The sequence below is a fragment of the Aythya ferina genome (assembly GCF_964211825.1).
Source record: "Aythya ferina genome assembly, chromosome: 5".
In the NCBI taxonomy this organism is placed as follows: Eukaryota; Metazoa; Chordata; class Aves; order Anseriformes; family Anatidae; genus Aythya; species Aythya ferina.
In genome coordinates, this window is record NC_140301.1 from 33,777,146 (window position 1) to 33,791,615 (window position 14,470).

A 14,470-nucleotide genomic window follows, 5' to 3' on the forward strand; every position below is an offset into this window, starting at 1 on the left:
CAGCACTAGTCACAATCAAATTCAAGGAATCCCAGGCATCAGAACACCCTTTTTTATTTTACAGACTCAGTCTTCTACGGCACAGCACTGATGCTGCTCCACTTAGCATTTAGCTCTGACAACAGAACAGAAGGAATATCAAAGACTCTGATTCAGAGGAGTTATCAGGGATCTTCTCCAGACTTGGAACTTTCTAGATGCCAACCTTTTACATGTCACAGCTTTAGAGATTTCAGTAAAATAAAAAAGACATCCTTCTTATTTATTAATTAACCTGTGACAGAGATTAACCTGTGACATTGCCGTGTGTATAACTGACACTCATGAAAGCAAGAGAAGAGGATTTTCAGCTCTACAAACTGACCAAAAGAAAACGCAGTCCAAATGTCAAGCTATAATCCGATAAGAACTTTTTTTTCAGCCTTAATGTTAGCTTAAGGAGTTCCCAATCCTGTTCTCCACTTTCCCAGCTACAGAACAATGCTCTGCTCAACTCTGACTTACCCATTTGCAAATAAAACTGTTTAAGATGTTAACCCACACGTTCTGTGAGTAAGCCTCTGCCTTAAGAGAACAGGCTACAGCCCACCTCTCAAACGGGAAGAAGTCATACCTGAACTTCTGTCTGAAGTTATCTAGACAAATCAATATAATCAATATCATTGTTAAATAAATGATTATTCTGTCAATCAGCAACCACCTCGGGCTAATCTGTGACTGGATTTTTTGGTGGTTCCTTTTTGCTGCAATTCAAACAATGTTAAAACTTTAAGTGTAAGAAATAAATCTTAACTAAAGAAGTTCAGAGGGATACCTGCCACAAGTGGTATCCCCAGACACGACTCCCCAACCTATTTACTTGCAGACTTATTGATCTCAGTTGTTACTGTTAGTATATCCAAGATAAACCATAAACCACAAAATCCTACAGAGAGGGGAAAAAAAAAAAAAGCCTCTTAATTTATTTCCTATTCTAATCGTTAAAAGCACAACCTGCAAAATTTTATGCAACTGTTCTGCAAGCTTTCTCAGCAGTAGAACTCTCTCCAGTGAGGACATCCACTTGGACAAGTTAAGCTAAGATTTAAGTTTTGATGGGATGCACTTCTTCTGAGAGGAATAATACCATTCCTTCTGCAACAGAACTGTCAATAATACCATTCCTTCTGCAACAGAGCTGTCTGAGCTTTGTGCCAGCCCCTGCTGCTTGCCCCCACTGCTATACTGCCTGTTGCAAGGGCTCAGTACAAACTGTTTCCCAAGCACATCCACGAGCTACTGAATTGGGCCAATGAAACCAGCTGCCATGTCTTCCCTTTCATAGACTGCCATGGGTGCAATAAGCTTTTTGTTATTTCCCATCTCTGCTACAAATTATCTTTAAAAGGCTTAGTAGAAAAAGCACATCTAAGGCACCACTGTAGATGCTAGGGAAAGCGGTGAATATTTGGTGTAAAAAGAGACAGAAGGAGGAAGAGTATAAGGTGAACAAGGAACAGAAAGAAGGACCTAGAAATGAAAGGGAGTGGAGTGGTCTCAGACACTCAATGAACTCACCAGGTACAGCCAGAGCAAAGCCTGGCTCAAAAAGACAGCGAGTGAGTGATGCAGGTTTCAAAAGACAAGTTTAACCCTAATGTGAGTCAGAAGGCAAAAAACTCAGCACAGACATCCTTAAGGAAAAGTAACACATCATCAACACAATACACTTGACTATTACAAATAATCACAATGAAATTCAGAAGAACCACAAGCTTCCCCAAAGGTCAAGCAGAAGTTCCTTCAAACTGACAGCACAGGAAATTCAGGACAAATCACCTTCTGCCAGAGCCTACCACAGCTCAGGAAGGCAGAACCAGCTGCATATTGTAACTAAGGTAGCTGCTGTTTAAATTACCTCTTTCAAAGCAATTTTTCTACTGTTTTGCTCAACAGTAACCCGAAGCACTTACTCTAACTACTTTCAGCTCCAATATCCCTTCCTGTTGATGATGACACCAAGATGATGATCACCATCCTCATTACCCTTAAAAAAAAAAAAAAAAAAACACACACATGAAAGTACCAGCAACTTGTTCTATATTGCCAAGCCCCCGCCATGTCATGACCTAGGGTAGCTTCAGCAACAGGAAAGACAGGAAAGGATCAAACATTGAGACAAACAGCTCTTAAATTTGAGGAAAATATTCAGTCAGAGAAGTTGGGGAAAAAAAGTAAAAGTGAGAGGTACTTTAGCTGCTGGATAGCAGCATGGAGGAACACCTCTGCAATTGCAGAGGAAGAATTAGTGCAGCTGTCTGGTGCTGGGAAACCTGCATACTACAACTTAACCAGCTGAATTGTTCAACACACTGATCTTCCAAAGTTACTGCAACCAATATCAGGATATACAAATATACACGTTTTAACCTGTTCCTCCCACCTCACTGAAGTTGCTATGTTCAGCCACCTCTGGCTTGTGTCTTTATAAGGCTTCAGAAACCGTAGGGAGATGAAGGGTATGTTATAACCCAAATACCAACGCTCCCTTATATGCACGAGCCTATATCCATGGTACTATTATGTCAATTTAGACTAGTGGAGCACAGTATGTTATGACCTTTCTGAATCTAATGCTTTGCAATTTGTGATCTTGAAGTTAACTAACCTTCTAGCCTTTATGACATGCTTTATAAATCAGGATTTACCTTAATCTTACACTTGGGCTTTCACGTTCAGAGAGCACAAGTATTGCTCACCTTGAAAGATGACCATTTTTAATGCAGTAACTTATTCCAACCTGTAAATAGCATCAGAAGAACCAATCCCAGATGACTGGCATTTATCCAATACAAAGAAGAGACTGAATGAAGCCTGGGACGAGCTGCAGATAACAGGAATTTTCTCAATTGGGCATTTCTCAATTTTCTCAATGTGGACAGTGTTTCACCCTTGGTGTCCCAAGATTATTTCCCAGTGCTCAGAGCTCCAGTGACAGCACCTCTGTAACCAGAGAGGGCCAGGAAGAAGAAAGATGAGAAGCGCGTTTTCTTCCATCACCTCTAAGACAAGCGGAAGAAGGGCATTTGGCGTGAGAAGCCTCAACACAAGACTTCTTCTTTAACATTGAGCTCTTACTAAAGATGGGGAGCGTGAGATGGAAGACTAACCAAACACGCATTAGGGTGGAACATAAACCTCCAGTGTCACGTTTCAAGACCAGTCCGTCAGGGGTCCAGGAACACAGCGGAAGTCAGCGCCTGCCCTTCAGGCAACTGGACCAGCAATCAAAGCAGAAATATCTTCTTACACTTCTGCACATTATTCCAGAGCAAGAACAAGGGGCACCTCTGGGGCTTAGCCGTGACAAGCAATTTTCCTAAAACTTTTCATCACGCTGGAGGCTTGGACGTTTTAACAACCCTCTGTACTCCAAAGTCATTTTGCTTATGCAAGAGGCAAAAAATGACATATTTTAACACTGAAATATACATAAAACAATATATAGAAGCTATGCAGAGACACTGCCAGGTTCTGAGCTAACATCACTCAACTCTCCTGGCCTGTCTTGGCCAGTCCTGCAAAGGTTCGTTTTGCTGATGAGGTCACTTGCAACGCTCTGAGCTATTACTTAACAGCGCTGTATTTGCCACAGAGTCCCTGAAACTACAAAGGAAACTTAAGCAGACTGAATAATTATCACGCTGAACTCTGTACCCCTTGTTGTTAGCAACAGCAAGTTTTTAGGGGAGACTGAAAACACGTTTTCTTTTAAATCCTGATGGCATGCCAGGAGGAGAAAAGCTTCTCCTATTTTCAGTGCAAATAGTGACAGATGGCAGCTCTTACCCCTAGTTTGTAGGGATTCCACCTTCCACAGGCTGTTGCTTAAACACCTTCTTCTTCTTCAGGGTCCATCACTTCTGTCAGGCCCTGGCAGCATTCTAGCAAACAGCAGGATTTTCTCACATATTACAAAGTTACCTCAAATGGATGAGGGCCAAGAATACTGCACAAACAACTGCCAAAGATCCTGGCATCTACAGGCAATACCACGCTGCCTTTCCACATGTTCTTTCTTTCCAGGTACCAAGAAATGACTATGCCAGAGACTCTTCCTCTCCATGCCACCCTACTCATCGCATCTTTTCCCCTTCACCCTAACACAGAAATTCTTACTGCTATTTTTTAAAGCAGTAGTATTAAATTCACAGCCATCAGTTTGCTTGTACCATCCCATAAATCTTTGTGTACACATAGCACAGTAGCACAGCTAATCATGGCTAAGTATCCATTTATTTCTTCTATACTGCAAGGTAAAAAACAATACCAGCACGTTTAGAAAACCCTAAAAAAACTACTAAAATAATTGGCATGACCTATGGTTGCAGAGTGTTCAGTTCAGAAACAGAGGCCTTTGAAAAGAATATTCATTGTTTTGGTCCAGGACTGAGCAACATAGCCCTGGGTTCCTCCCCGTCCAGGGACAGATTCCGCATTTCATCACCTCCAGAAGACCTCCAGGGGAAGACAGATATTTCTGAGCCATTTCACTACCACAGGAGATGCAACCAAAACAAAAAAAGATGACAATACCAGCTTTTATAATTTTAATCCTACCATCTAAGTCCCTGGCAGAGGATAGAAGATATAACTGGATATTGAAAAGTTGTGAGAATACAGCACAAATATTTGGCAGTGACATACAGGAAAAATCTAGGGCTGTATAACAGAACTGGAGTATGAACAATGGAATTAAATGGAAAATTAGCGCAAAAACCAAATCCTAACAGTGACAGGCACAAGGCTGTGAATATTCTCCCCCAGAAGAAGTACAGAAGGATATAGCAAAAAGCATTTCTGGAGGGAAAAAGAAAAAAAAAAGTTTAAGCACCAGAATATTTTGCCCTGGCTTTGGTAAGTGCACTTCATTTCTAATTTCTGGAACCCATGAGCATCTAATTGTTTATTTGGGGTTAAAATCAGTGAATTCTGTAGCACAGCTTTTAATAGCCTCTAGCACCTTGTTTACCTGCTGTTGTAAGTCCTGTGTTGGATACCATTTCTCTTCCTCGTCTTCCAGGCCAAGCTTGCTTTTGTGTTCCCATCACATATATTCCTTGATGAGGAAAGACCTTGGACATTTCAGACAGCCTTGTACATAGTTCAGTTGATACATATTCGTTGTCCAGCACTTTGCTGTTACTGTAGCAAAGTAGCTCAGCTTTCTTTTCTTGCCTATCTTGAAGGAAAATGAAAATTTTGGATTCCTCTCCCTTACCCAAATAGCAGTTTCCACTGAAGGAAAGTACAGTTAATCCACCTTTAGAAGACGGATTTGCTGACCATTGTTTAAGCCCAGAGCTCTGCTGGCAGACACAGCAAAAGCAATATTACAGCACAGCCTGATGTCAGAAGGGGTAACCTCGCACTGATAAAAGCCAACAGGGTTTTTTTTTCTTTTATTACTCCCACTGTGGAAGTACCTGAAGCAGCTCTTACTAGGTACCCACAGGGTGTCCAAGTATCTGATGCCTGCCTAGAGTAAAATTAACCTCACATGTCAGTGGGATGAGCAACCCAAAAGACTCCAAAGTTTTAAACAAAACTTTTTGTTGTTGTTGTTTGAGAGAAAAATGTTACAGTGGTGAGGTTTTGTTAAAAAATAAACAAACAAAAACATGAGGTGGAGAATATCAGGGATGTTACAGCTTCTTTTGACAAAGATTTTTATTTTATTGTAACAGGGTATTGCGCATACTTTAACAGTTTTCAAGCAAGGATGAAAGTTTTCCAGGCTTAGAGGGAAAAGAAGGGAAACCTCAGCCTGAACCAGTGGTTCTCAAACAAAGACGTGGCTGAACAAAGTTCTGTGGAGAGGCATGTTGTTAACTACAACCACCCTTTAGCTCTCATTCAATTGCACACCTATGCCAGGTAGACCTGAAAAACGTTACAGTGGATATGACAACAGGGAATAACAAGCACAAAGAAGAGAAATGCCAGGGGATGTCTGCTACTTAGCTTTTAAAGAAAATAAGGAAAGCATTAAAAGTGCAAAATTAGTTAGTGTTTGGTGCTATGGGTATATGTGTGAGGCAGGGGGAGACAGGAACAGAGGCTGTATTTCAGAAATACTACCTGGGTCAGGAGATATGAGGCCTTTAAAAACATGTTTGACTCCCTGGGGCCCAATTCTGATTCCACAGAAGATTACCAGCCCCACTGAAAACCTCATTCTGCACTGGGATAGGAAAGCATTAACAGAAACAGCTATCGACAGGAAAACACTGAAGAAAGAGTTGAACGTAAAAAGACTCAAGGATCAAGGAGCAATGGTTACAGCTTGTGCTCCCAAGCACGTTAACTCCTAAATGGACACTTCGTAATAAACAAGATGACTGGAACCAAGGTCTCTAGACACTTGTCCTAGATCTATTTCTATCTTGTACAACATTCTACAAATTACTTCTCCCCCCTCTAGAAACAGGGATCCTACCGCCACCTCAGCACAGCGTGCTAAAGCTTGCTGTGTTCTCCTAAATATCCAGAGACTGAGCAGAAAGGACAGTATTATTGCCATGAAATCCTGCTCACAAAAACTAATTCAAATTGGCTTGGCTACAAGCACACACGGACCAAAAAAATCAGCTGAAGGACCATAAACAAAAGATAATGAGAAATGGCAGCAAGTCAAGCTGCAGGGGGTGGAGATGGCTAGTAGATACCATAGGGATCAGCATTAGATCCAGTCCCATTAAATAACTTCATTAACAATATGGAAGAGAGAATAAGAACCATGCTAAAGCAGCTTGCAAGGGATACCAAAATAGGAAACACTCCTCTGCAAATACCACAGAGGACAGAGAAATAATACAGATGAGACCTTAGAAGATTAGAATTATGAGCAGGAAATTAAGATTCAACCTTTCAAAAAAATTAAGGAAAAAAAAGGCAGCTAATGCATCTGGTGGAAAGTAATTTGAAACAGATACTCAACTGGAAAAAAAAAAAAAAAAAAAAGAAACTGAAAAGAAAAATCTGGGATGCAGCAATGCCTGCAGAAATCAAGGAACAATAATAAAAGACAAGCTGGCCATGGATTTATGTCATGACGCAATATGGCAGCCAAAAAAGTATTTTTAGGTTAAACATGCAGAAGTGTCACACCATGGAGGAAGAAATTTTCTCTCTGTGCAGAACTAGGTTAAAGCACTCGGTTCCACACACCCCAGCACCAGGTTAATATAAGGAAACTAAACAAGATATTCTAACTGCAGCAACAAAATGTACAGCAAATGCATTAGCACACTACCCTTATGACTTCTGGTCGAGGATTCAAAAACACAAGTTTTGTTCTGTGGCCTTCTTCCAGAGGCCTGCCAAGTGGTGTGCTCATCCAAGGAACCAGGCACACTACCAGCCTTGTATCAGCCAGCGTCAGGTGTCGAAGTCCAACGAAAATCCAACAGAGACATCTTTTAGAAACAGCTTTCAGTATTTCAAAAGGTCACAGTTCAGTGTGACAGTTTTGCCATTACCTCTACACGAGTGTTCTGAAACATTACACACTGGGAACATCCATTCTCCCCTTCACAGATTCTCGGTAAAACAAAGACTAAAGAAAGTCATGAGCTACAGTCCACCATCTCTGACATTCTCCAAGGCCCTTACAGGAAGAGGTTCAGCCTCCCAAATCCTTTTATCCAATGAATTTGTTGTTTTCACTGTGGAAAACTTAATTATTTGTCTTGCTCATAAATTTGGACTCCAAGGACCGTTATGCTTCCTACCTTGTGAAGTTTCCTTCCTGTCATTATTAAAAGCATCCCTTCAGCCTTGACATTTCATTGTCTGTAGATTTGCCCTCTTAAACACAGAGCATTTCATCCATCTTCTGTCATGAGGTGTAGAGTGATATTTGAAAGACACCATCAGAAGACACGTTTTGCTTATTTTAGCCTGGAGTGGCATTTCCTTGCACAGCTGCAAGCTCCTGTGCAACTGCGTGTCCACAGAGAACTGCAATGAACAATCCAAGGGACAGGTCTTTAGTGCTCAGCCACAGCACGAAATTACTTGTCGTGCAGAACCATTTCACTCAAGTACATTAACCAGAAATCCCTCAGAAATGGGCAGCATACTAACAGGTTGCTGCTGCACAAGACAGAGCAGAAATATAATCACCTGCTCTAGAACAACACAGCAATTTTTAGCTGGAACACCGTGGCCTGCAAGGCAGGAACTACAGAATTCAAACCCTTTCTGAACGTAAACACTAGACAAACACTTTAAAATACTACCTTAAACCTACATCGTGCTTTGCAAGAATTAGTCACCTCAGCAAGATGAGACAAATAACTTTCCATTTCTTTCACCTTTTTTTTTTTTCCAAACCACAGACTAATAACCTCTATCCTTTCCTGTCCCATAATAGATGTGAACAATTTACTACTCTTTTGTCATGAATCATACAGCACAGTAGACACTCAAAGTTACAAAATAATGGCAAAACAACAGAAGTGTTACCAGGAGACCTTCAAGATAGCAGACAACTGGTAAGTGCCAGCTAGGGAAGCAATCTGCTGTTTTAAGAAACAGATAACCCATAGGAAGAAGGGTACATCCGATGCATTTCAGCTACTCTACTTCCACTAGCATGTTAGTTCTTGAGTCTGAAGTTGAGTGAGCAGTCGGAAATCCTTCTTCTACTCTTGTATGTCCATGGAGATGACCTATAGATGTTGATTAGGGCTAGTGAAGCACTGGAGTTTGTTTCCCCGGCTACAGAACAGAAAGCATCACTATTTTAGTTTCATAAGCTTTCCTTTAGAGAAATCCCTCTGTCTACGAAGCAGTGAGAAAGTTAATCTTTCTCTTCTGCAAATAACAAACTGAGCTTTGGAGTTAGACTGACTCACATCTCTGGTAGGAAGTTCTCTATTATGAGGGAATTTCTAGATAGTTTTCTTATGGTATATCCTCCTAAAAGCAAGCTTACAATAAAAAGCTAAGGATAAACACACAAAACTGCTGTGCTCGCCACAGGGAAGCAATTCCTAACAGAAGGAAGCAGGACAAACACCACCCCTCAAGTTATTGAAATGTGGCCTACACAATGCAACACTCATGACCCTAATGATAGGTTTATTCCCCAAAGCTTTAATTGGCCAAGACAAAGAAGTTTCCTCAGAGGCATAGTTTGGGTGCGATGGGTCCACCAGATGTTACGAAAGACACAACTTATCCATCTTCTAACCTCAATATCACCACTTCTTGACTTTCAAGGTTACATCCTGCACATCCCATATATCAAACATACTGTAGCTGAAGCAGCAGCTCACTGCTTTAACCAAATAGTGCTACTTACAGCCCTTCAGAAGGAAGTTTTGGAAAACAGGTTCTCTGCAAGACCCTAGAAATAACCCCCGGCCTGCTCTTACTGCTACAGACACTGTTTTGCAAACAGGTTGCTTCAATTGCTACTGTCCCTAAGGCATACTGCAGATCTACTGAAGTTAGCTCTGGAAGAGTGGACTTAGATGACTAAGGTTTGGGTAGCAGTCAGGTCACAAATGCACAGAGCCCAATCCACCTGCTAAAGTAGTCAAGTAAATACTAGAAGCAATTATCCTACAGTGAGCTTTACGTTACCTCAGCTGCAGGAGCACCTGAGCTTTTCTACAGTCACAGCAAATACATACTCTGTCACGTCCTGGAAGTGACTTGGAAGAATCAGAAGTTCAGAGGTATTTCACAAATTCTGAAGCTTTCCAATTCTTCCCCTTCTCTGAATGGAAATGAGAGCAAGCAGACTACAACACCTAATGAAAAACAGTTCAGCATCTGTCACTTGTAACGGTAATATGAGGGAAAAAAACCTTGAATTTGTATCCATGCATTCCTCCCTCTTCTACTTCACTTCCCTTAGTTTAAGTAACCCAAATATTAACTTTCAGGGCAAACAAACTTTCAGTACAGTTCCAACATTTACTCTGTTTCTGCTCCCATTCCTGTCATGTCCTCTTCCAAGCTCTAAGCATCTTTGGGATTTCCTAAATCCCTTGCTTAGCAGCTGAGACAGAGCTGTCATCTCACTGTGCATGATCTAATTCAACCTGATTTGAGCTTTAAAAAGTTTTTAGTTTTGTAGGAGGACAGCTATGTCTACCATCTATACACCGCACCTGTTTAACTGCAGCTTCCCAAGAAGCTGAGCTGTCTCTTGGATGTGGGGGGAAGGGGGCTAAGAAAACAGAATGGTCAAAAGAGGACAGCTAGGAGTAGAAAAGCACTGCTGCCATCCTTGCTTGAAAAGTAGCACTCAGAGGCTTCACAGAGCCAAGAAAGCTGAAAGTGACACTTTTGGATCTGAGTTGCAAGGATTAAAAGTCTGGTAAACATACTTAGGAAAGTTCAGAGCACAAAAGATTATACACAACCACCTCATTGCCACAGATCCTCTAAGAAATTGGCTCCTTTCTCGACAGACTCAGAAGCTTCTTGAGCCTTTAGCTTTCTCTCCTGCACCTTTTATAATCTTCATCAATTAGTGCATCAGTGCTTGTCCAATCCAGTGCTCTCGATTTACAAAGCATCCAAAACCTTGCTCTCAATACATTCAGATGCCATTGCTGAACTGGCCTTCACGGTTTCCTCCTGCACCGGCTCTCTGAAGTACACTAAATAACTTTGTTCCACAGGAAATTGTCAGTCAGCCTCTTTCATCCGTATGATTCTCCAGGCACTGGACTAGCTGTAAGGATGTTCTGTCATGCCCAGCTTTTCTCCAGAGCTAGAAGCCAGGACGTTCCTTTGTTTGTTTAACCTATTCAAGACAAAAGCCAAGTTCTCCTGTCCTGATCAGGATACATCAGCATGGACATTCATACATCTCTTTTCAGGAAATAAAATGTCAGCATTATAACATCCTCCTTTTCCAGGAACCAAACATTTTGCAGTTGTCCAGGCACATAAGGTGAGGAGATGACAGGCTTTCCCCCCACCATCACCACCCCCAAAGCCCATTTTGGCTTTTGCAGGCTGCAGTCAGCTTCTTCTCGTCATGATGGCATAACACAGAAAAGGCCAGGCTCCTGGATAAGACAGAGACTGCTCTCTGACAGGGTCATTTTAAGAAGTCTATTTGGTCTCCTTTAAAGAAGCCATCATGTTAGTGGTGCAGCATCTGAGCTCTGGAGCTTTCCAGCTCCCCGCCGCACAAGAAACTGGGAAGCCAACCACAATAGCTCAGCTTAGCAGAGGAGTTCTCCAGGGAAGGGGTAGGATACACAGGGTGGTTTTGTGGCAATAAGGAGGCACAAGCTCATTTTTGCAATCCCACAGGCAGGAGGACTTCAAAAGCGCAAACCACGAGATAAACGGAGCTATCTTGGGAAAAAGAGTTGTTCTGTACTGCTTTTTCAAAAAAAATAAAATAAAAATATAAAAAAAAATAATCCCACACATGATATTATGTTGCCCTCAGAGGATGAGCAACGAAGGGGCAATTATTAGCTGGCCAGACTGAGCTGGAAGAACAGGGTTGGGCCTGGCAAAGAGAGGTACCACACGACCACAAAGACATCACAGCAACCGTACTGCCTACCAGAGAACTGGATTCACTTAAAAGGAAAAAAAGGAAAAAAAACAAGTAACGTTTTTTGAGTACACACACACGTGCACTCTTGCACTCAAAGGCACAAGTTTAACACAAGCATGTTTTATGGGCTCAGATGGGACAAGTTCTTTCCAACGGATTTGCCAAGAGGAAAAGCAAGAACGTCGGAGCGGGGTTACTGCAGGGCAGCTATGCTGTGCATCGGCCCCATTCAGCCCACCCGCACTCGCTCGCTTTCTAGGCAGCTCACGAAGCACCATCCTGCACCTCCCACAGCGCCTGGCCTCGAGGCTCCTTCGCATGACTTACAGAGTGGTCGCAAAGCTCTTCCTCTGCTTCAGCTGTGGGGCTCAGGTGCTGCCTGCACAAAGCCACGAGCTCGGCAGTTCGTTCGTATTCCCACGGCAGAAAAATTAACCACAAGAGTGAAAAAGGACCAGAGAATCCCATACAGCCAATTTCATATTGTTGATGTTGGGTTTCACCTCCACCTTCCACAAAATAATGGCAACGGCACTGAGGCAGGCAGAGGAAGATGCAGAAAAAGCAACGTGGCCTAATTATGGAAGCACATCTTTCTCCACTACGGTAGTGTCGGAGAGCCTTTCTCCTTTAACGAAAGATTTCAGCACCCCTTGAAACTGGGAAGTATCATCTTTGGTTCAAAAGCAGAAAGGGGAAGCCCAGCGGCATAGATCTGTAAGCACTTGAGTGCCTAAGTCATTTAAAAACGGCAGAAAATTAGACATTTACCTATTATTACACATCTGGCCCAGAAGATTTAGACCTGACGCTCGGTATTACCGAGTACTCATACCTCCCACCGCAGGCACTCTTCGTGCTTGGAAACCTGAGTCCTAAGTGACTTCCCCAAGAGCCTGTGGCCAAATGGAGAAATTAACGCAGATCCTACCCAGTCCCAGTCCACTTCTTAATCAGGGCGCAATTTGCCCTGCCCTACCTAGGTCCTTACCCCAGAGAGCTCATTAAAACAAACTCGCAGGAAATCAAAGTCACCATTGCACAAATGGGGAAGGATTTACACACACTGCTGGGGAAGTCAAAATAACACCTCCCGCTCCACTTCACCAGTCTGCTCCCCTCCGCTCCCTGACCCAAATTAAGCAAGATCCAAGTCCTGCTTCCCCAAAAAAAGGTCAGAGCCAGGCTCCTGAGACCCTCCTGGGGGTCCCAAGTTCCTGTATTAGCCTTACGATTATTAAAAGGCCAACATTAAAGGAAGTCCAGCCCTGAGGCCACTGTTGATCTAATAAACACTGGAATTAGATTTCTTCTCAGTGAAGAGGCTGCCCGCCTGATGGCATAAAGCCAACATTTAAATGCTACTGTTGCTCAGAGCCCTAAATTAGTTTTGGATCTGGGGAGTTTGCCTTGAGCTACAGCCAAAAGAAACATAGGAACTGAAGGGAAATTTGTTAAACGTTAACAGAGCTGCAGGAAAGGACTACAGCAGGACTAGTAGGTGGCAGGGAGGAAGGAGGGGGAGGCACAAACAAACAGAAGAAACAGAAAAAAGAAACAAGATACGGGAAGACACCACCGAGTAAGAATATTTTTGTGCAGAAGTGACTCCCCTGTCCAACCTCCTACTAGGTTGTGTGAACAGCACTCTTTAGGTCTCACTTTCTCGTATTTTTTTTTTTTCTAACTACAGTAGTTCTCATCCACCTTTCTTTCTCCACATTCAAAATACAGAGTAAGAACGAGGAAATTCTGTTATTCCCAGCTCGTTGGCTATGTCAAAGCTGAGTTACCATGAAACTGAACTCCTGTCCTTGGTCAACCAAGAGCAGGTGGTTACTTCCAGTCTCCCCGCTCGGTATCTTCACAGAGCCCATGTTCTCACAGGGCAATATGCAAGATCCTAACTGTCCATTCACACTGTTCTCCATTTTCACTGATGAATTGTATGGATTTAGCATAGTGCCCTTCTTGCCTTGAATACTCAAACACTCCATCTAATACAAACATCTATGTAAAGAGAGGATAAAGATATTTCCGTCTGTTATGATATTTTTCCTTCTCTTGAGAGGAAGGAGCTGAGCATGAAGACTCCCCCAGTTGCTTCCTGTGAAGCCAAGCCAGTTTGGCAGGGAACAACCTGCACTGATCACTTCTGATGGAAGCGACCACAGATGCAGGATAAGAAAAAGGAAGACGAGCAACTTTCTGCTCAGGAACCTCCCATTGCTCCTATAAATCATTTGGAGAGATGAATTGGAAGATTTTAGATAGCAAAAAGTAATCCCTCCATCATGTTCCCAAAGGCCCCACAAAGAACCTTTGTTTGCTACCAACTGTATCCCTGCTCTTTTCACCTCTCTAGGGAAACATTTCCGAGCCAGTGGGCACACACGTGCAGGGTTTGCTGTAGAAAAGGATAAAACGGCCAAACGGCACTCTCATTAGAGATCTTACATTGCCATCTTTTACTCTGCCATGCTTGAAGCTAAACATTGCTGGGGGGCTAGAGCGTTTCCTCCCCCCCAGAATCTCACACTGCAACACAGAGACCCCTTTCAAAGCCTGAAGAGTCTGTTTGAATAACTCATCTGTTCTCAACAGCAGAAGCAAACTGCAATCATGATAGTAAAGATGGAGAATGAGCAGAGAGCATTCAGCCATGTCCAGACACTAAATCAGTTGAGTGATAAATAAAGGGAACCAGAAGTATCACAACTTAGACCTTTTTTTCCATTGATTTGAAATGAAACCAGGGTTTTCACTCAGAAAGAGGTCTCTAAGCATCTTGAAACTCCATCCTTTCACTGCTCAGATAATGCATGTCCAGGTTGTCTCTTTGCTTTCAATCTCTGCATCAGTTCCCATGTTCACCTGAACTACAGCTTT

General features: G+C 42.5%; 1 protein-coding gene across 3 annotated transcripts in view; it reads right to left on the reverse strand.

Annotated features, from left to right (window-relative positions):
- Nucleotides 1–14,470, reverse strand: part of LRP4 (LDL receptor related protein 4) — a 75,382-nt gene that overhangs the window by 37,619 nt on the left and 23,293 nt on the right. The window lies entirely within an intron of this gene.